Below are 22,939 nucleotides of genomic sequence, written 5' to 3'. Positions count from 1 at the left end.
TACAAACTGTACACCTACTCTTTTAAAAATGTGTTTTTATTGTTCAATTACAATTGGCCCCATTCTCCCCATTACTCTCCCCTGCCCTACCCACTCCCCACCTTCCACTTTCAACCCTCACCCCCCAACCCGTCTTTGTCCATGGGTTCTTACACATGCCCCTTGACGTGACCCTTCCCCTTCTTTCCCCTGCTATCTCTTCCCCCCTCCCCTCTGGTCACTGTCAGTTTGTTCTTTGTTTCCAGGTCTCTGGTTCTATTTTGCTCACTTGTTTGCTTTGTTGATTATGTAAACCAACTTTTGCCTCACACTGTATAAAAGGTTTCTCAATATAAAAACCTTTCTCAAAATAATTATTGCAGAGAAATAACACTTAGAAAAACTTTTTAGACACTTTAAATCTTTAGGTCTCTCTACGAAACAAGGCATGCTTCAGTTGCCACCTCAAAGCGGGAAACCGAAGAGCAGCCGTGTACTTGTGTCGCTCCCCTCGGCCTCCACCCCGCAATGCAGACCCGACCCGACCCACACACAGACTGGGCTTCTCCTCCACTACCGGCACCTGCTCACTCTTGCATCCTTTCTGCCGACCAGAGCCCCCTGGGCATTCAGAACAGGCTTTCTGTACTCTGTCTCAGTCAGCCTGGAGGGCAACTGTATGTCGAAGCCAAAAAAGAAATAAAAAAACTTGCTTGGAAAGAGAAGAATGTTCAACTTAGGGGGAAAAATGACCATTTTCACTCAGAAAATTCCTCATTTGGGAATACAGAAAACTCAGAGAGGACGGACAAAGTGGCATTAGGTTGAGAGGAATAAAGGCTGAGAGAGTCAAGTGGCAAATTAGAGCCAGGTTTGGAAGAGCTGTCATAAAATTATTCTGTGTTTTTACTACAGAAAAAGACTTCATTGCACATACAAAACCCTAGTGAAACAGGCTTGGTTATGTGGGTTCACAAACACTAAAGGGAAAACAGGAAATCAACAGAAACTTGCATTAACATAACGCATGCATTTAAAACATCAGCTAAGCATATCTTTCCAAAGGCCCACTGATGTTAAAAGCTCAAGTCACTTTTTAGTATGGTTCCTACTTGGCTACTACAGTTTTATAGATTTGAATTAGTCATAGAAAGTTAGAAGTAATTAGGCAAAGTGGATTATTTTCAATTTCAAAACAGCAGTGAAAATGCAGACCCCTTTACTGCAGAACAGAATGCACTTAAACTAAAACAGGTAACTTAAAAATCTAATTCTCAGCCATATGTTTAAGCGAATTTTAACACCTTAGTTTATAAACACCCAATCATGGCTGAGTTTCAAAACCACCCTTTGTCTACAAAAAGAAAAGTCCAAAATAAAGGCATTTTGAAAGGGTTATCCTAAGGATTTGCTTTTACACCAACAAGCCAATCAATACAAATATGATGAAGTTATACCTGACTGTTTCTGGAATTCAGCCTGGGGGCTTAAGGGCTATTTGAAAATGAAACATTCACCTTGACCAGTGTGGCTCAGTTGGTTGTGCGTTTTCCCTCAAAGCGAAAGGTTGCTTGTTTGATTCCCATGGGTTGGGGCACACGACTTGGCTGCAGGTCGGATCCAAGGTCGGGGTGCATACAAGAGGCAACCGATAGATGTTTCTCTCTCACATAGATGTTTCACTCCCTCTCTTTCTCCCTCCCTTCCCCTCTCTCTAAAAATAAAATAAATAAAATCTTAAAAAAATAAGAAAATGAAACATTCCATCAAGATCAGGAGAGACTGGATCATCATAGATTAGAAACATTACCCAGTGACAGAAAGGTTAAATTTACTTCATTAGTTCATTAAAATGGAACAATACCCAGATTCTAACAAGGAAGAGAAGGCAAAAGAGAAGCAAAGGAAAATCAAGTCCAAAGAAGAGTTAGTTTTTAAAAAATTAGGAGAAAATATTGAAGAAATAAAACATAAGACATGACACTAAAAATACATGCAACTAAACTGTACACTTAAAATGGTTAAGATGGTTAATTCTATGGTATGCATATTTTGCCACAACTTTAAAAATTGGGTAAAAACAATACATGCACATATAAGCCTCTAGGAACAATATCAAATTCCCACTGGACAAATAAGGCTACATACAATATGAGTTCAAAAGCAAAAAACACTAATAAAAAAGGTGCATTCTCATCAGTAATTAAAGAACAAGAAAGAGTAATCATGACAATATTTTACTTATTAAATTACCAAAAACCAAAGTAAAAGTATTAGCATCCAATAAAGAGATAACTCTACACACCTGTTTGAATAGACAAACTCCAAAACACTGATGCCACCAAACGCTTGCAGGTTTGTGAAGGAATAGCTTATTCATAGCTTGGTGGTAATACAAAATGGTACAGCAAAACGGTACTTTGGAAGACAGTTTGGCAATTTCTTAAAAGCTAAACATACTCTTACCAAATGATCTAACAGTCCTACTCCTAGATATTTTACCCAAGTGAGTTGAAAACTGATGTTTACAGCAGATTTTTCGTAATTGCTGAAAACAGGAAGCAACCAAAATGTCCTTCAATAAACAAACATCTATACAATGGAATATTATTCAGTGATGAAAATAAATGAGCTATTAAGTCACAAAAAAGCATGGAGGAACCTTAGGTGCATTTTGCTAAGTGAAAGAAGCCAATCTGAAAAGGCTACAGATGAGTTCAACTCTAAGACATCCTGGAGAACACAACACTAGAGACAGTAAAAACATCAGCGGTCACCAAGAGTGCAGAAGGCGGAGAGGAGGGATGAACGGGGGGAGCATGAGATGTGTCTAAGTGGTGAGACTATTCTGTGACACTGTAATGCCAGACACCTGACATTATGCATTTGTCACAATCCACTGAATGTACAACACAAAGAGTGAACCCTGATGTAAACTGTGGACTTCAGTGAATAATAATGGACTGATACTAGCTCATCAGTTGTAACAAATGCACCACACCGGTGCAAGATGTTAATACAGGCATACCTTGTGTTACTGTGCTTCACAGATATTGCCATTTTTTAAAAACAAATTGAAGGTTTGTGGCAACTTACTGAGTAAAAATTAACGGGAGTTTGGAAGAAGGTGATTCCAACCCTCGTGGATAACTTTGAGGGGCTCAAGACTTCAGTGCAGGAAGTAGCTGCAGATGTGGTGGAGAGAGCAAGAGACCTGGAATTAGAAGTGGGGCATGAAGATGTGACTGAATTGCTGCAATCTCATGATCAAATTATAACAGAAAAGGAGTCTTATCGATGAACAAAGAAAGTGCTTTCTTGAGATGGAATCTACTCCTGGTGAAGATGCTGTGAAGACTGCTGAAATGATAACAAAGAATTTAGAATGTTACATGAACTTAACTGGTAAAACAGTGGCAGAGAGGATTGACTTCAATTCTGAAAGTCCTACTGTGGGTAAAACGCTATCAAACAGCATTGCATGCAACAGAGAATCATTCGTGAAAGGAAGAGTCAACCAATGCTGCAAACTTCACTGGTGTCTTATTTTAAGAAATTGCCGCAGCCATCCCAACCTTCGGCAGCCGCCACCCTCATCCGTCAGCAGCCATCAATGTCAAGGCAAAACCCTCCACCAGCAAAATGATTATGACTTGCTGAAGGCTCAGATGATGGTTAGCATTTATTAATTATATATACTGTTTTTATTTAGACATAGTGCTATTGCTCACTTAATAGACTGTAGTACAGTATCAACATAACTTTTATATACACAGAGAAGCCTAAAAATTTCTGACTTGCTTATTAGGATGCTTGCTTCATTGCGGTGGTCTGGAATGGAACCTGACGTGCTCTAAGATGTGCTTATAATAGGGGAAGCTGGGAACAGGGAGTGTGGGGAGGTGTATGGGAATACTCTGTACTTTGTTCAATTTTCTGTAAACCTAAAACTGCTCTAAGGAACAAAGTCTAGCAATAAAAAGAAATTCCAACTTCGGAACGTTGGCAAAGGCAGGCAGGCACAAGCGTGCGCTGCTGGCAGCACCAGGGACTGCTCCCGGCCCTCCAGAGAACACTCTGTCAAGGCTAAGCCCCCATGGGGAAGGTTCGGCATCTGAGATCTAACAACCTCATCTTCACAACTCACTTCACGAAAAGGATCCGCAGAAAACAAGAGTTATCTGAAAATGGATGCTTGTTTAAAAGTTTTAGACAAGAACCACAAACCATCTGGATGGATGGAGGAGGGTTAACACATTGATGCTAAGTGAAAAAAGACAGAAGGCTGAACATCCGTACAGTTCCAGCTCACGGAAACCTGAACTCCAAGTGAGACACGGTAGGAGAGGCCAAAAACAAATGAACAGTTGTGCTTAAAGGAAGGGTATAATCTTTAAAAAAAAAAATCACTGGAGTGAAAAGACAGCAGCATTGAGCTGAGAGGCAATTCTCTCGTGTACACTAAACCCGTTTGCCTGGCTGCCAGCTTCTCTCTCTCAGGGTTTTCTTTTGGTCTCCCCACAGCCTTCCTATCATGACCTGGTCCTCATCTCTCCATGGTACCGCAGGGAAAGACAGCTATCCTGCCTCTAATTCATGCCAGCCTAAATGCTGAGATTGGAAACTTCTTCCTCTGAAATTGTTCTTCCTTTCCTCTCTTCTAACCACTAGGGGCCAGTTATGTGTTTGGGATGTATGTTTAAATGCAACAGTCTTCCAATGGGGCTGCTGTGCTTTCTCCATCTTGTGGGACAGTGTCACAGTGGGGTTCCGTTATTTAGTATTGTACCTTGACCTCTAGGTAATGTATATGTTCTTTTTTCTTTTATCTTGAGAGTATGTTTATGAAAGCTGGGGACAGTGAAACAAAGAAGGACTTAAGACAGAAGAAGCAACAAGAGAGCCTAGGCGGGGGTGCTTTGCTCACTGGGAAGTCAGAGAACAGGGGCCTGCAGACAGGTTCGGGTGGGGGGTAGCCTGGGACAAGTGGCCGCTGCCCATTGCTCGCCTGGTTGGAAGCCTGGTAAGGATCTTTAGAGTTTAGAAGAGAGGCATGAGTGTGCTCCCAGGAGGGAGAGTGCACTATATATACTAACTCAAAGCAATGTCCACGATGCTGTAGGGAAAACAGGCAGAGTCATACGCTGCTCCTGGAGGTTCACACTGGTGCAAGCTCTCTGAGGGTCACTCTCCCAGTATCAATGAAAATTACCAATGTACATACCATGTGACCCAGCAATATCATGTCTAGTCTACAGGTAGACACACATGTGTGACATGATACATGTCCAAGGTTATTCGTGGCAGTTTTGTATGCAAAAATAGGAAAAAATTAGAAATAGCATAAATGTCTATCAATATAGAAGAACTTCCTTCCTATGTAGACATAAATGAGGAAGCTTTTTACAGACTGATATGAAAAACTCTAAAATACAAGGTGGGGCAAAAGTAAGTTTACTACTTTGGGTACACAAAACACAGAGTTTATTCTTGTATTATTATTTACTAACTAATGTATTATTTTCCATACAAACAACTGTAAACCTACCTTTGCCCCACTCTGTATACTAAATAAAAATGGCAGGGTACAAAACAGTGCCTTCTGTATGCTGCCATGGGCATAAAAAGTCTGTGGAAAGGTAGTTAAGAAATTACTAACCAGCTTTGGCTGGGGTGACTCAGTGGACTGAGCACCAGCCTTCGAACCAAAGGGCTGCCCGTTCGATTCCCAGTTGGGGCATGCGCCTGGGTTGCGAGTCAGGTCCTGAGTTGGGGGGCGTGCAAGAGGCAACCATACATTGATGTTTCTCTCCCTCTCTTTCTCCTTCCTTTCCCCGCTCTCTAAAAATAAGTAAAATCGAAAGAAAGAAAGGGAGAGAGAGAGAGAGAGAGGGAGGGAGGACAGACGAACAAACCAAGGTTGCCTGTGAAAGGATAACTGAATGATGAGGGCAAAATGATAGAAGGGTGAACTTCCAACCAAGATGGAGGTATGGGTAGACACACTGTGCCTCCTCGTACAACCAAAAAGAAGGACAACAATTTAAAAACAAAAAACAACCAGAACTGACAGAAAATCGAACTGTATGGAAGTCTGACAACCAAGGAGTTAAAGAAGAACATTCAACCAGACCGGTAGGAGGAGTGGAGACAGGCAGCCGGGGTGGAGAGGACTTGCAGGAAGGTGGCGGCTAGTGGACCGGGCTGCTTAAGGCGGCGGATTGTGGAACAGGGTAGGGTGCTCAAGGCAACAGCTGGTGGAGCCAGTGGTCCCACATTCTTGCAGATACACTGGGATAAACCATTGGGGAACGAGACAGACCACTCAGCCCACAGCTCCAGCTCCTGGAAATAAAGCCTCAAACCTCTGATTGAAAACACCTGTGAGGGTTGAGGTGCCAGCAGGAGAGACTCCCAGCCTCACAGGAGAGTTCGTTGGACAGACCCACAGGGTTGTAGAATGAACACAAGCCCACCCATTTGGGAATCAGCACCAGAAAGGCTCACTTTGCTTGTGGAAAGCAAGGAAAGTGACTGAAATCTGGCAGAGAACAGAGCAAGCACCATTGTTCCCTCTCAGACCCCTCACCCACATACGGTGCCACAACGCAGCGAAGTGGGTTGCCCCTCCCGGGTGAACACCTAAAGCTCCACCCCTCACTACAGAACAGGTGTGCTAAGAAAAAAAAATAGCCCAAATGAAAGAACAGATCAAAGCTCCAGAAAAAATACAACTAAGTGACAAAGAGATAGTCAACCTATCAGATACACAGGTCAAAACACTGGTAATCAGGATGCCCATAGAACTGGTTGAATTTGGCTGCAAATTACATGAAAAAATGAAGGCTATGCTAAATGAAATAAAGGAAAATGCACAGGGAACCAATAGTGATGGGAAGCAAACTAGAACTCAAATCAATGGTATGGACCAGAAGGAAGAAAGAAACATTCAACCAGAAAAGAATGAAGAAACAAGAATTCAAAAAAATGAGGAGAGGTTTAGGAACCTCCAAGACATCCTTAAACACTCCAACATCCAGATTATAAGGATACCAAAAGGAGAAGACGAAAAGCAACAAACTGAAAACTTATTTGAACAAATAATGAAGGAGAACTTCTCCAATCTGGCAAAGGAAATAGACTTCCAGGAAGTCCAGGAAGCTCAGAGAGCCCCAAAGAAGCTGGACCCAAGAAGGAACACACCCAGGCACATCATAATTACATTACCCAAGATTAAAAATAAGGAGAGAATCTTAGAAGAAGCAAGAGAAAAGGAGACAATTGTCTACAAAGGAATTCCCATAAGACTGTTAGCTGATTTCTCCAGAGACCTTACAGGCAAGAAGGGGCTGGAAAGAAGTATTCCAAGTCATGAAAGGCAAGGACCTACATCTAAGATTGCTCTATCCAGCAAAGCTATCATTTAGAATGGAAGGGCAGATAAAGTGCTTCTCAGATAAGGTCAGGTTAAAGGCATTCATCATCACCAAGTTCTTATTATATGAAATGTTAAAGGGATTTATTTAAGGAAAAGAAGATAAAAAATATGAACAGTAAAATGACAGCAAACTCACAATTATTAACAACCACACCCAAAACAAAAACAAAAGCAAACTAAGCAAACAACTAGAATGGGGAACAGAACCACAGAAATGAAGATCACATGGAGGGTTATCAATAGGGGAGTGGGAGGAGGAGAAAGGGGGAAAGGTACAGAGAATAAGTAGCATAGATGGTAGGTAGAAAACAGACAGGGGAAGGGTAAGAATAGTATAGGAAAAGTAGAAGCCAAAGAACTTACATGTATGACCCATGGACATGAACTAAAGTGGGGAATGTGGGTGGGAGGAGGTGTGCAGGGTGAAGGGGAATGAAGGGGGAAATGGGACAACTGTAATAGCATAATCAATAAAATATATTTAAAAATTTAAAAAGATAGAAGGGTGACTTTTCAACTGTATATCTTTTCTATATAAAAAATTAAACCTTCATGAATGCATTACTTACATGAAATAAACATAAATAAATGAATAAAAAAGACAGTCTAAAAGCATGCTTTGTACTCTTTTCATTGGCTACAGGAATATTTGATTCTCTGCTAGTGAGGTATGGCTAGTTCAGTGCTGACAGGATAGATTCCACGATGTTACAGGTTTGCAGCAAAACCACACCTGAAAACTTAGCTTCACAATTCATGGATGCCATTCTGGATTGTCATCTGGAAAGCTGATCAAGCTGAGCATGCAAATCTATATGGGACCTGAGGCCATACTGGCTTCACCACATGTCCCAGCCTGGCCACGAGTGGGGGTCTGGCTGGAGTGGTGACTAAGCAGGGGCTGCCTTCCTCCTCACTGTTCTAAAGATCTCAGGACAGTATGTCTTAGGTTAAGAGGTTGATCTCAGACCAAGAGAACTCTGGGCTCAGGTACCCCTGCCATACCTGCCACATCTAAGCCTCAGGTCATTTCTACAACCTCAAAGAGCCCCCAGTTCCTTGATTCTCATCTTAAATGCATGTGGGTCTCATGCTTTATTAAATCCCAGAGTAGCAAGAACTTCCAACAAATAAAGGTTTATGCAGTAAGAAACACTACCAAGCACAAAAGTTGTATCTGGGCTCCTTGGAGATGAAGCATTTACTGAGGGCAGGCTTGGAGTGAGTGCTAACCCAGAGGCACTAGAAGAAGCGCTCTGGCTTCCAGCTGTGGTGTCTAACATGCCGTGAGGCTGTGAATGTCGCACCCAACACTGCAGTTCTTTTTGATTCTGAACTGCACTTCTACCAGCAAAACAAAGACGACTGCATAGCATTTGTGAGATCCTCACATTTCTATTCCTTTATTGATAGTGGCCAGGGCAAGAAGCATCTGAGGTTTTGTCAGCTTAATGCCACCAGTTAAGACAATGGCTTCAGCTGCATTTGAATTTGTGTCTCAGTCTTGTTTAGCTGGTCAGACACTCTCTTTACAACATAAACATCAATAGCTAAATGACACAGGGTGAACTCAGTGGAGCAACTGTGCTTCCAGATGCTGTGAGACTAATGTGCCACAATACGTTTTCCTTAAATTTGACTCTCTGGGGTGGGGTGGGGCAGGTGGAATAACACACTCCTACTTTCTATTATACTGTTTATAGTTTCAGTTCCTGGAGTGCACGAACTTCAAGTTAAATAGCACCTAACGAAGGATGTGCCCACAGATACTAAGTGAATAATACTATTAGGTCACATAGCTAACTGAGCTTTTTAGCTCAAATTTGAATCCTAAATCAACTCCACTTATTGTGAACTAAATGCAATTGCAAGTCCTGAGACCAGAGCTGAAGCTTTCCATCTACTGCAGAACTCTGAGCTCCTTAAGAGAAGTTCCTAGCAGAGGAGTAAATGCTGAGGGAAAGAGTGGAGGAGGAAAGGAACTGAGTCACACCACCCCAACGCTCCCCCAGTCTCAGTTAGGATGACCACTTCTTCCTCAGCTGAAGTACCACCTTCCCTCAGCTCCAACATCCATATTCACTGTTTTCTCGTAGACCCAGGTCAATAACAAGGCTTCCATGGCTGATGTCACACCAGATCAACAGACTCCAGCCTGTCCCCCCTGCACTTAGCAGTGACGCTACACCAGGCAGCTTGAAAGCAGGGATGCATCTTCTCTGTCATCACACACATGGGCCCAGCACAGTGCCCAGTACATGACAGGCATCTCTGTGTTTTACCTTAGTGAAGGAAAAATCTTAACACCAATGCTGTCACCTTGTGTAGAGCTCAGCAATTTCCAAAGTAATTTCAGATATACAGATATATTATCTTCTTTAAGTACTAACTCATCAATCCTCAAAAGGGGAGGGGCTAAGACAGCTCATGTCTCATCTAAACAGTCATTTTGCAGATAAAGATGCAGAGGCCACAGATGCCAGAGGAGTCCCAAAGGATCACACAGCTATAAGGTGGTGGAGCCAGGGCTCCCCGCCATACCCCTTTGTCTCTTACCTAGTAATGGTGTTCTTTCAGCTCCCAGGAGAGCAGTTTATGATGTCTAATAGACTTGTAGATCCAACTGCCTACTCAACATCCCAACACCCAAAAAATCTCAAACTTGACATATTTAAAAGTGAATTCCTTATCTCCCCCTTCTCACTACTCTCCCCTCTTCCAGACTCCCCAGTTTTACTAAATGAGAACTCCATCCTTCAGTTGCTCAGGCCAAAAATGAGAGAGCTATCCTTAACTTCTTCTCTATTTACAATATTTCACATGCTATGTCCAATCCATCAGCAATTCTGTTAGCTCCTTTTTCAAAATCCAGGGTAGTACAAAAGTAGGTTTACAGTTGTGAGTACATGAAACACAGTTTATTCTTGTATTATTATCAATTATTGTATTATTTTCCATATGAACAGCTGTAAACCTACTTTTGCCCCACCCTGCATACCCAGAACCCAACCACTTCTCACTTGTCTACTGCTTTCCTCAGGGCCCGAGCCACCACCTTCTCTTGCCTGCACTGCAGTGGTAGCCTCCTAACCAGTTTCCCTTCTCCACTCTCAGCCCCTGCAAGTTTCAGCACAGCAGCCAGAATGATCCATTGTATCAGTTCACATCACTTACCTGCCTAGAACCCTCCAATGGCTCCCGTCTCACTCACAATTCACACTAAAATTCAGTGCTTATGATGTCCAACATGAGCTGCCACAATCCTCCATCTCCAGCTGTTTCCTCTCCCACTCTGCTGCAGCCATACTGGCTGGAAGCCTTGTGTTTCTCAAATATACGAGGCAATCTCCTGCCTCAGGACCTTTCTACTTGCTGTTCCCACTGACTTGAATACATTTATTTCCTCCACACATACACTCAGCTCACCCCTTAACTTCATTTAGGTCTTTGCTCAAATGTTACCTTTTTAGTGAGACCTTCCTTGACCATCCTATTTAAAATTTAATACCCTGGCTCCTGGTATTCTCTATTTCCTGCTTAACTTTCTCAATATATACTTCCCTTATTTGTATATTGTAAGTCTCTCCCTAATCCACTCCCCAAAAGGTGAGTTCCATAAGTTTTACTGGAACTTTGTTTTATTCATTGCTCTATCCTCAACTACTAGAAAAGTACCTGGCCCTAACAGATATTCACTAGACATTTGTGGGATGGATGAGTAAATGAAAGAAACTCCGTATCTTCAGGGTCTTCCAGTAATCTAAAGCCTTTAGGCCAGAAGAAGAACCTAATTGAGTTCTGAACTCCCTCTCACCTCCCCTGCTGCCTCACCTTCCTAGGTCCAGTCTGGTTCTTTACTACTAAAAACCATACCTGGGCTGGAAGCAGGAAGGACCAGAGCCACAGGTACCTGTTGCCAGGATGTTACAATTCCCAGGCCACCAGGAACAGAATTCTCCAGGGTGCCAATTTTTGTATTTAGCATCGTGCTGTGTCACACACAGAAGAGGTCACAGGTAGGGCAGGACTAAACATATCACTAATCTATGTAATGGCACTGACTCAGCAACAGCAGCTCATTTACTTTGAGGTGTCTTCCAGGAAACTGAGCTAAACTCTCACTTGTTCATCTAGCTGTTTATTTTTTTATAATTCTATTATGAATTTCAAACATTCACAAATGTAGAAAGAATATATAATGAAGCCCAAGAACCCATTACTCAACTTTAAAAATTACCAACATTTTGTCAATTTGGTTTCCCCTATTCTGTGTCTGCAACAACCACTAAATATTGCATCTAGCTGTTTTTTTGAGAACTGGTCTATATATGACAGACCCTGACCTTATAACCACAGTATTCTAGCAACTATGTCAACCAACTGCTAATCCTACCAGAAATACAGTGCAAACGAGCACTTACACCATTCCCTCACTGAAGCAATGACTGAAAAAAAAAAATGGTGTCTAATCTCCAGACTGTTAAAATCAAGGGACTTGCCCATTGTCACCTGTGGAAGGATTTGGGAAGAGGGCTGTTGTGGCTACAAAATGAAAGTATATGTAAGCTGTTTTCACTTGTTTGTACTGATGCAAAATTTCTGAATGTGTTCCTTCAATCCTTTAAGTCTTTACTGACTACCTGCTAAATATGAAGGTCAGGATTAAGATGATAGAAGGTAAAGAAAACCCAGTCTCTGTTCTCAAAGAAATCTCAGTGGAAGTAGGGAGGTGGGGGTGAGGAGAGTGCACAAATACCAAAGACACGAGGCAGAATATGCACTGTGCCCTAAGAACGATTAAATAAGCCTAAGGCAAAAACTCCTTTAAAAAAAAAATAAATCCACATAATTTATAGACCCCAGGATTTACCCCTTCCTTAACTCTAGTTTTGCCCTCTGCTGTATTTATTGCTATAGAGTCAATAAGTACATTATAGGAGACCTGGGAACTTGGTGACCCACAGAACAGACTTTTACACAGGGATCTTTAAGGTCACATTTTGCTACTCACCACCCAGTCTTCCGGTGGGAGGGCAGAGGAAAGCTAGAAAAGCGCTCGCTCCCTGAGCTTGCAAAACAATGGAGCTAATTCAATGCAGGCAGAAGCTGACACTCAAAGCATTCTACCCTGAGGGCATATACAGCAACCAATTTCATAAACAAGACAGGATCTGTGGGAGTGGGTCAAGGAGACAAGGCTTGACTGATTCAGAAGAATTTCTAAGGCCTCTCTTATTGCTGCCTAAAGGATTGTGATCTTGGTGATCTATTATCAGAACTTTCCAGGAAAAGTATAGTTCTTTGGACAAGCCAAAGAAACCAATGGCTTGGACAGTGCTGTGTGTGAAGGAAGGAGAGCTGAGTGGCAGGGCTGTTCATGTGGTCCTGGGTTAGATACACAGGACAGTGGAAGGGCAGAGTTAGGAAGTGAGGGAGGTTTACATTGTAACCCATGTCATCAAGATTGGTGAGAATGGCTGGGAGAAAAATAAGAGGGAGGCATGAAAAAGGCACTGCTGAGAAGTGATGGACACAAGGAGAGGGAAAAGGTGAAAGATGATTCCAATTTAAAAAGGACATCACTGATGAGAATGAGGAAAATGCCATGAGATCCAGGAATCCGAGGCAGAGTCTCACAGCATGTTGGACAGGGTGTAAAAAGGAGGATCTTAGGATGGGAGGATGTGTATGTTCTAGCTGGTGAAGGGGGTCACTAGATGAACTATAGATAAGTTTTGGGTAACAGGACTTGGCTGAGGATGGTAGAAGAAAGGCAGCTAGAACACTGAGAAGAGATTGAAAATAGAAAGACATCACATGAAGAAAGACTGCCAGAATATATGAATTCTGGCCCTGGCTGGTGTAGCTCATCAGACTGAGTGCGGGCCTTTGGACCAAAAGGTTGCTGGTTTGATTCCCAGTCAAGGCATGTGCCTGGGTTGTGGACCAGGTCCCCAGTAGGGGGTGTGTGAGAGGCAACCACACGTTGATTTCTCTCTCCCTCTCGTCTCTAAAAGTAAATAAAATCATTTAAAAAAAAAGAATATATGAATTCCTGTGGGTAAGGAACTTAACAGGATGAGAGGATTTGGGCTAAAGGGCCAATGGGGTGTGAGACATCTTAAAGTAAGATAATGGAAGGCTGGGAGCTCCAAGCACTTGCAGGGTGAGATGGTATCTGGACAAAGAAGGAAGAGAGGTATTAAAGGTGTCTCAGGGCATATGGGGTCAAAAGTCATGAACAACAGGGGTAACAGAAACCTTGGGGTTTGTGGAATGAGTTGATGTTGGGCTTAGGAACTACTAGAAAATAAGAAACAAGAGGCTGATGGTGACCTAGAAAACTAGGTAGGTTTGAGGCAAAAGAGGAATGGAACAAGTGAGTTTTGAAAAATGAGTTCAAATCCCAGCTCTGGCACTTATCTGTGTGAGTTTCAGGTTCTTCATTTGTTTAAAGCCAACCCAAAACAAACAAAGAAAAATGGAAGATGGTGGTGGAGGTAATAACAACCACCAATCTTGGGGTTGCAGAAAGGTAAATGTGGACCAGGCAAGGTGTAAAATGCTTTGAATGCATTATCTCAGGTACTACTATTATTCTCACTTAGCAGAGGTGGCAACTGAGGTTTCAGAGAGGCTAAATAGTATGCCTGAGGTATGCCATGTATACTATGGCTAAAGGAAGGGCTACAGTCACTCTAGAACCCAGGTCTCTTACCACATCAATGACTGGAGCTGAAGCACTCTGCTATCCTGCTCAGCAAACATGTTAACTGATGGGGCCTTATCAAAGGAAATGGCTATGGACTATCAAGAGTGTAGGGGGTCATAGGAGTGACAGAATAAGGTTCATTAATCAAGTGGACCCTGGGGTGAGGATATAAGAGTAAACTCCTAGGGCGGGGCACAAAAATGATTAGATTGCAAACAAATATTATGTTAACTGAGAACTGCAGAATTTCACAGCTGAAGCAAACTTTGAGATCCTTTAACCCAATCTTATTATAATACAGATGAGAAACTGACATCCAGAGTGAGGAAGGGGCTTCTCCCAGTTCCCCAAAGCACAACTGTGGCGGAACTAGGAAGTTGAATCTGGGCCCACACACTCAATCCAGAATTCTCTGATGCCTTCAACTATTACCACTTAACATCCGTCTCCGTATCTTCCTGGGCACCGGCATGATGCTAGGGCACTTCTAAGCCATGTGCTGATTGACATTGGGAGCCTGGGGTACAGAGGGATGTCAGTGGGATGACTTTAGGATGAAGGGGGAACATGGAATGAGCATCATGAGGTAACAGCAAAGAAGGGATAATCAGATATTAAGGGTTTGTGGAAGATGACTGGGTGGGAATCTACTGGAGTAAGGCTTAAGAGTCACCAAGTTTGTGGGGGAACACAGTAGAATTGGATGGGTTACTGGACCAATGAGGGTCACTGAAAAGGTTTGCGGTCATCAAGGAAGGGCATGGGGATCTCGAGTCTAGAGTCACTGTATTAGAACTGAGGGACTTGGTGCGGTCCCTGGGCAGTGCTGGGGAAATATCTGGGTTGTCAAGAGTCAATGACTAAGAATTGAGGGTTACCTGGTGAGGTCTGAGGGTCAGTTGGTGGGGTGTGGGGTCACGGAGGTGGAGGCGGGCACAGTCACCGAGTAAGGTGTGGGAGTCGTGGTGTAGGAGTCGCAGGGCAGAATAGAGGGGAGGGATGGGGGCCAGGATCCGGGGTGGGGGAAGGGTCAGGCCGCCGTCCAGCGGCCCGGACACCGGGCTAGGGCCAGAGGAGGGTGGGCACGACGGGCTCGGGACCTTCTCGGGGCCATGCGCCCGCCCGAACTCCCACCTGGGCACGGTGGACCCACACTTCCCAGAGCCACCAACCTGACAGCCCCCGAGGGCGACTCCGCCGACAGACCGCCATGCACCGGGCCCCGCTACCAGCGCCGGCCCCGCAACCCGCCTGCGCCATAGCCCGCCCGCCCGCGCGCAGCTTGCCTCGCGCGATATCCAGGTTCCAGGGCCACCGCACTTTCCTCTCCTCTTGGCGCGCCTCTACCGGGCCCCGGAACCCGTACACAAAACACAGGGCACGCTCCACCCCAGACCCCCAGGCTCCGCGGCTGCCGTCCTATTTATCCTGGTTCCCGGGCCCCTGGAGCGCGGCCGGCCGCGCTCTCACCGTGCCCTTTGCAATCCCCGCCCCCCGGCCGGGGTGACGCACTGCCCGCGAGGCCGAGCGCCTGGGGAGGGCGTGATGACGCCACCACGCCTCGATCAGGGCCTGGACCGGCGGGCGGACTGGGTCGTCTCTGTAGCCACGAGGAACGTTTACCTACCCTGCCGAGGGGGTCGGTACACCTGAGACCAGAGGGGGGAGTGGGGAGGAGCCCGAGGCCCCGAGGGCTCCGCGCTGTTTCGTCGGCGGGTTAGCAGGTGCACTTCAGGAGACCGGAAGGGCAAGATGGGCAGTCTTTGAGGGAAGCGGTTTCCGAGGGTCCCACTGCCCGCAACGGGTGCCACAGACCCAATCCTTGGGGCTCAGAGCCCTAGGCATCCTCCTGCGCCTTACCGTCCCGAAGCGCTTTACAGTGCACAATCCGCAGGCCTCGACCTTCGAGCCAACCTCCGGAAGGAAGCAATTGCAGGTACTCCTAGCTCCTGGTTGAAAAGGATGACGTTGAGGACCCTTGAGGGACTTTACTCTTGGGGAGGGCCCCCTGACGGGCCTCTTGGGTTCTCTCAGTCTCATTCCCCCGTCAGCCTCACCCCCAGACTCAAAACCAGTTACATCCCTTGTAGGCTACCTTGGAGTGAACCAAACCCAACCGTTTTACTATTTCCTTCCTCCCACCAGGAAGGGGCTACTATTGAAGCATTCTCAGAAATCTAAGAAAAAATTGAAACAGAGTGAGCTTTTGGTAAAAAATTAAAACTAAGCCCTGGCTGGTGTGGCTCAGTGGATTGAGCGTTGGCCTGCAAACAGAAAGGTCGCTGGTTCGATTCCCAGTCAGGGCACATGCCTGGGTTGCAGGCCAGATCCCCTGTGGGAGGCGCGTGAGAGGCAAATGCACGTTGATGTTTTTCTCCTTCCCTCCCCTCACTCAAAAAATAAAATCTTTTTTTTTTATTTTTACTTTATTTTTAGGGAGAGAAGGGAGGGATAGAGAGAGAGAGAGAGAGAGAGAGAGAGAGAAACATCAATGTGCGGTTGCTGGGGGTTATGGCCTGCAACCCAGGAATGTACCCTGGCTGGGAATTGAACCTGGGACACTTTGGTTCCCAGCCCGCGCTCAATCCACTGAGCTACACCAGCCAGGGCAAAAAATAAAATCTTTAAAAATAAGGAAAGGCATTAGATAAGTAACTAGTAAAGTTTGCCTGTTAGGAGAGGAATTGGGTGCCTGGAGGAGCGAGGTGAGAAACTTTTCCCTCACTACCTTTTGAGACTTTAATTCGTTTCTTCTGTGTCCCCCATTCCCTTACAGCCCCAAACACTTTAACGTAAAAGAATTTGAAAGAAGTATTCTGATGATTTGTAAATATTTCTATATTTACGCAGTACTGGGTTTGGGGCTTATGGCAGCTAAACATGCCACTAGGGGCACTGATACATTATTCTTCTCTGTCTGAAGAGCTTAACCAGAAGCCTCCCCTTCAATTGTGATTTTTTTAAATTAATTTATGTATTTTAGAGAGAGGGGATGAGAGAGAGAGAAACATGGAGGTGAGAGAGAAACATTAATTGGTTGTATTCTGTACACACCCCGAACTGGGATTGAACCTGCAACAAAGGCATGTGCCCTGACTAGGAATCAAACCGGCAAACTTTCAGTTTGCAGAACAATGCCCAACCAACTGAGCCACAATGGCTGGTGCTCTCCTTCAATTTTAGACATTCCCTCTTCCCCATCTTTGTTTTGGCTCAGCATTTCCAGAAGTGGGACTGGGGCCAGAGTTCTAATCAGGTTTTCAGTTTTGGTGGGCAGGGAGTGACAATTGATGACCCATTTTTATGGTTAATAATTAATCCTTTATATATCTATTGTCATAGAAGTAAATAGTCAGAAAAAAAAGAGAAACACCCTTACCACTATGGTGGAAGTTTAGCAAGTCACTTTACATAGATATGGAGAGGGAGAAAGTGGCTTGTCCTGTAGCATCAACTACTCATCAGAAATAGAGCAGGGAATAGAATTCAGGTTGTCCTCGTTTGTTGCCTTACCACCTTTTTCCATAATAAAAAATGCATCTGTCCTTTCTCACATTCCTTGCAGAATCTAATGTGATTGGCTAATCATCTCTTCCATTGCTCAGTTAACAAAAATTCTGGGAAATCAGTGTCTGAATTGGAAGTAGTAAGATTGTGATGGTGGGTAGTTTCAGGTACTCAAGAGAACTGGTGAGGAAAACACTTTGAAGTGGAGGATTGAAGATCATTTCTAGCAGCTTCTGTTCTGCCTTTGAGCCCCACCCCTGCAATAGGGCTAGTGGTCTTAAGGCATTTTTTAAAAATGGACTCCATAAAAGAATTTTAAAGAGCTATATACCCCATTATTCATTTTGATATCTACATTTTCTTTTTTTTAAGATTTTATTTATTTATTACTACAGAGAGGGGAAGGGAGAGAGAAAGACAGGGAGAGAAACATTGATGTGTGAGAATCAAACTGTTACCTGTCGTACTTACCCTGGGACCAAAATCACAACCCAGGCACGTGCCTTGGCTAGGAATTGAACTGGTGACCTTTCAGGTCACAGTCTGGCACTCAATCCACTGAGCCACACCAGCCAGGGCATTAACAAGTTTTCTGAGTTAAATTGTCATAGTTATTACTAGTACACAACTTACTAAACAACATAAACATATCTTTTTAAACTTATGAAACAAAAAATACAATTTTAATTGAAAATGTATCTCAATGAGAAATATAGTGTTTCTCCTCAATTAGTTCAAGTATTTGGATAAATATTACCTAATGGTAATATTCTATTTTTTATTTTTATAGACATAAGTGCTAAGAAACCTTCACATAGTAATTGGAAAAGGAAGAGATTTGTTATAATGATATTCCTCTAGTCTTTGAACTGCTTCTAAATCACATGACAGCAATCACAAAGTGTCCTATTACCAAATACTCTTATCAAGTACTATCAAATAGAGTATTTCTTTAATTTTATTAAAAGCAAAGAATTGGAAACCACTGAACCTACAGAAGGATTTGTTACTTGTTTCATTAGAGTCTCACAGTCTTATAAAAATGATTATTATCTTTTATTATTCTTTTCACTCAGAAGCACCTAGTTGAATCAGATATTGATTTTCATCTTTCCACCACTACTTTTTATTATATCATGCATGCAGGATATTTTTGTTAAAATATTGAAGTGCAGATTTATTTCAGTGTGGAAAATACCTGCCATTTGTGGGATTAGCAGAACCAGTCTTCATTTCAAACCTCTATGGTAGAAATTACTGTACGGTAATCAGCCAAGTCAGAATTGCTTTCAAGTTAGAATTTAAAGGAAAAAGTTTGACTTTATTCTTCAATTTAAATAAATATGTTAATATTCTTTAGAAAACATGCCCAAAGTCCCTGGGAAATTATTAACTGTGGCTTATAAAATGGGCTAAAAGTCATGTTTCAGTCCTGGCTGGTGTGGCTCAGTGGATTGAGCACTGGCCTGCAAACCGAAAGGTCACTGGTTTGGTTCCCAGTCAGGGCACATGCCTGGGTTGTGAGCAGCCCAGGTTCCCAGCTGGGGGTAGTGAAATTGATGTATCATGTTTCTCTCCCTCTCTTTCTCTCTTTCTTGCCCTCTCTCTAGAAATAAATACAATCTTTAAAATTTTTTAAAATTTATTTTTAGAGAGAATGGAAGAAAAGGAGAAAGAGAAGGAGAGAACATCCATGTGTGAGAGAAATAAAGATTAGTTGCCTCTTGCACACCTGCAACCAGGGACCTGGCCTGCAATCCAGGCATGTGCCCTGGCTGGGAATTGAGCCACTGACCTTTGATTCACAGGCCGGCACTCAATCCACTGAGCCACATGAGCCAGGGCAACAAAAATCTTGTTTTTAAAAAAGAACTAACATTATAAGTGACTGTTTTCTAAAAAAAATCATGTTTCAAAATTGTATAGATCTAATATTAATATTATAAAAATTGTAGACACAAGATGGTACTGTTTCTCATATAATTCTCATATAATTCAGGATAATGCCTATAATGTGTAGCTAAATCCCTTACTTATTTATTAAGTGATGAGTAGGATAGAAGGGAGAAGCATGTTACCCACTTGGCAAATACGGGCATGAGCTTATGTGGGACTCTGATTTTGGCTTTTGAGAATAATTAAATAACAACCGTGTATAAACATTGGAAGTAACTCCAATGACTTTGTTACACTTCATGATCAAACTTTTTGTTATGTATTTAATAAAGAACAATGGATTGAGCAGCTAACAAATAATTTCATTTTTTACAAGTAGGAGGTAGAAAATAGTAAATATTTTATAAGTTGAAATATATAAGAAGACTAATTATAATGGGAATAAGTTTAAATCAAAGGAAAAAACAGCCCCTCCCTCCTACTTCACAGTTTTTATGCCCTGGCCATGCATTAAGATTTGGTGTAGGTAAGGGATTTGCCTTTCTTCTGTCAAGTAGGACAAGGACATGGTGAAAGAGATATAGAATGGAAGTGTGCGTGAATATGTCAGCTGGCTCTCAAAGGGTTAGTTTTCAGTTGAGGATCTGGAAATTTTTTCCCTCAAAACTCTCCTCGGATTGATTTCTTTTTTTACTATGTTTAATCCTCACCAAAGGACATGTTTATTAATTTGAGAGAAAGAGAAGGAAGGAGGGAGGGAGCCAGGGAGGGAGAGACAGACAGAGGGTGGCGGGGGGCGGGGGGGGGGAACATTGTTATGAGAAGCCTCAACCTTTTGGTATATGGGAAGATGCTCCAACCAACTGTGCCACAAGGACAGGGCTCCTCAGCTTGACTTCCTTGCCTAGTTACCCCTTGGAAAGTCTTCATGTACTCCACTGTAAAGACTGTTTGATACAGGCAGACCCATACTCCACTGGCTATTGTTATCAAGCTATGATAGCCTGATGCACAATCCCTGGCGTGTACCAGGAGCTCAGTAAATGTGGAAGGAATACACTTATTTCCTTTATAGATGCTAAAGGGGAAGTTAAGGATTCTGGTAGGCCAACACACCATACTTTTGCTCAGGTAGATTTTTTCCTTGTTCCTCTTAAATGGCTAACTACATCATGTAGATATTAAAGCCAATAAAATTCATGTCAGGCAATTATAAAGTTGCAACAATTAAGATTTACCTGTCATCTGAGCCTAGCAATTGGGATTGTAATTCTTCATTTATAAGAGATTGGAGATTGCTCTTTTGTGCCCTATAGTGATCTGTATTTCAGAATTCTGTTTGATGGCTAAGAATGTACTGCATTAAAAGAACAACCTTCGCTGAGTTGATGCAGGCACTTTGCTAGAGGCGGGCTATCTAGGGAGGCATCTGAGCTACTTGTGGCTTGGCTAGAGTTTGGGAAAGGTACTGTGATGAGGAGGAACAATATCCTAAATTTCCCCTACTCCTTGGATTCCCCTCAGGATGATTCTTGATACTGCTTTTAAAAATACACGAGACAATTTTTTTCAAATTCTGATACTGTTACAGAAACAAACCCCCTCCCCCGGGGTATTTTTTTACCATGGTTCTTTGCCTGCCACCATCGTGTTAGGAACTGTGGCTCTTCGTGCCAGAGTTTGGTAAAAAGAAAAGGAACTATTTATTCAAAAGTTATTCAAGCTTAGAGTAATGGAGGAATGTCGCTGTTAAATCCCACTCCCTTTAAAACACCATAAACACACAGTCACTCCTGCCTCCCCTTGCCAAACCAGGCCAGGCAGGGGTACCGCATCTCAGGAGATGAGAACAAGCCTGCAGCTCACTTCTCCCGGTTCCTCCCAGTAATCTCTGCTCCGCTGGGCAGTCCCTCCGCAGCTCCCAGCACCATCAGCTGTGTCTTGGGGAACTCCAGTCAATCTAAAACCACGTGGCACCTCTCATGGCCTGCCAGCAAGAGTCCTTTTTCTTCCCTCATGACCTTGAAATGTCCCCATAGTCCTGCATTGTCCCCGTCCCACGTGGCAGCCTGCCTTTTTGTTTAAATCCCAGCCTGGAACCTCTTCCATAACCCCATTTCTGACTCCATCCACCCACAGTTGCTACACCTGCTATCACTCCCATATTCTCTGCCTTTCTTGGCTGTCAGTCCAGGCAGTCGTGGCCCCGTGGTGTGGAGAGAACCATCCCCAAGCTCTCCTGCAGGAGCTGTAACCGGGATCTGCCTCCCAGTTACATCATGGGTTGAATTCATGGGTTGAACACCTTTCGTGGCTCCATAAAGGCCAGGACAGTCTGCTATTATTGATATGCAAAATAACTGCTGCTTTTCCCAGTCCCCAACCTAGGCTTGTGGGGGCCCAGGGGTCCCTCAGCCTACACCGAATTATAAAACCATTAGGAATAAGATGGATAAATGAAAAATTGAGTAAGTCCTGTGTAGAAGCCAGACGCTTTGTCTCTTGAAAGCTTTTTCCAGCTCTAGGATAAGCTATTGACATAGAGGAAAAGATGCCAGGCTGAGGGGTTTCGTTTAGTCTTTTAATAATAATAATAATAATAATTAAAAAACAAGACAATACAAAATTCAAACATTTCTTTTTACAAGTTCAGATACATTTTTTCCCCAAGTGCAAAATAGTCTATGAACTGCATCATTTACTGTTTATTGTTGACTGTGTAGGAGATGGTTACAATATCGGCAGCAGTGGAAGGCATATATAAATACAATATTTTGAGATTTCTTCTGCATGAAAAAAAGCCTCCCACGATAATGATTAATCTGAAACTCAGTTCAGCTCACACAAAGGAATAGTTTTCAGCTTGTCCATACTGTTACAAGTCTGTTGTCTAGATAAGCTGATAACAGAACTGGGGACTCTATTCCCTCTAATCATATATTTTCTTAAAGGGTTCAGAAATTGCCCAAGGACAGGGTGTGATACCGCTGAGACAGGTTGAATTTAAAAATACCCTTGTGTTGTTTGCATCCACTTTTTTCTTACTGTGCTTACAGAGTAAGCCAAGCAGCTAACATTATTTCCTGCTTATGGTTAGTTGTCCTTTGTTTCCCTTTCCCTAGTTTGAGCCTCTTATATTGAGGTTAAGCAGCAAATAGAAAAGCTCGAATGCTCTATAACATTTTCTGACATTTTGAGATCTGACCTCCTAACCCATTTGAGACTCACCTCCATCATGCATATGGAGAATACTTCTCATATGTAAAAAAGTTTCATTAGGGCCAAAGATGAGGACTGTATTACTGAACCTTAAGCAACAAATCTGAGCCTCTACCATCTCAAACTAAACCAACCCTGGGGAAGTTAGAGCAGTCACAGCTCAATGTCTGCCCCTGGGGATTTGTAGG

The 22,939-nt window shown here is 43.2% G+C and overlaps 1 protein-coding gene across 7 annotated transcripts in view; it reads right to left on the bottom strand.

Annotated features, from left to right (window-relative positions):
• Positions 1-15,617, bottom strand: part of ZNF76 (zinc finger protein 76) — a 34,968-nt gene extending 19,351 nt beyond the window's left edge. For 3 of the 7 annotated variants that reach the window (XM_036023984.1, XM_036023980.1, XM_028509210.2), the window contains exon 1: positions 15,302-15,429. The gene's annotated coding sequence lies outside the window, so the exon portion shown is untranslated. Of the gene's footprint in view, positions 1-3,075; positions 3,191-11,290; positions 11,852-15,301 lie in introns of those variants that run through there. The other 4 variants (XM_028509211.2, XM_036023982.1, XM_036023983.1 and 1 more) reach the window with 4 other exon arrangements.
• Positions 15,618-22,939: the final 7,322 nt, after the last annotated feature.

Source organism: Phyllostomus discolor, chromosome 4 (genome assembly GCF_004126475.2).
Source record: "Phyllostomus discolor isolate MPI-MPIP mPhyDis1 chromosome 4, mPhyDis1.pri.v3, whole genome shotgun sequence".
NCBI classification, from domain to species: domain Eukaryota; kingdom Metazoa; phylum Chordata; class Mammalia; order Chiroptera; family Phyllostomidae; genus Phyllostomus; species Phyllostomus discolor.
The sequence above is the reverse complement of the archived record's forward strand: the minus strand, read 5'-3'. Positions and strand labels throughout refer to the sequence as shown.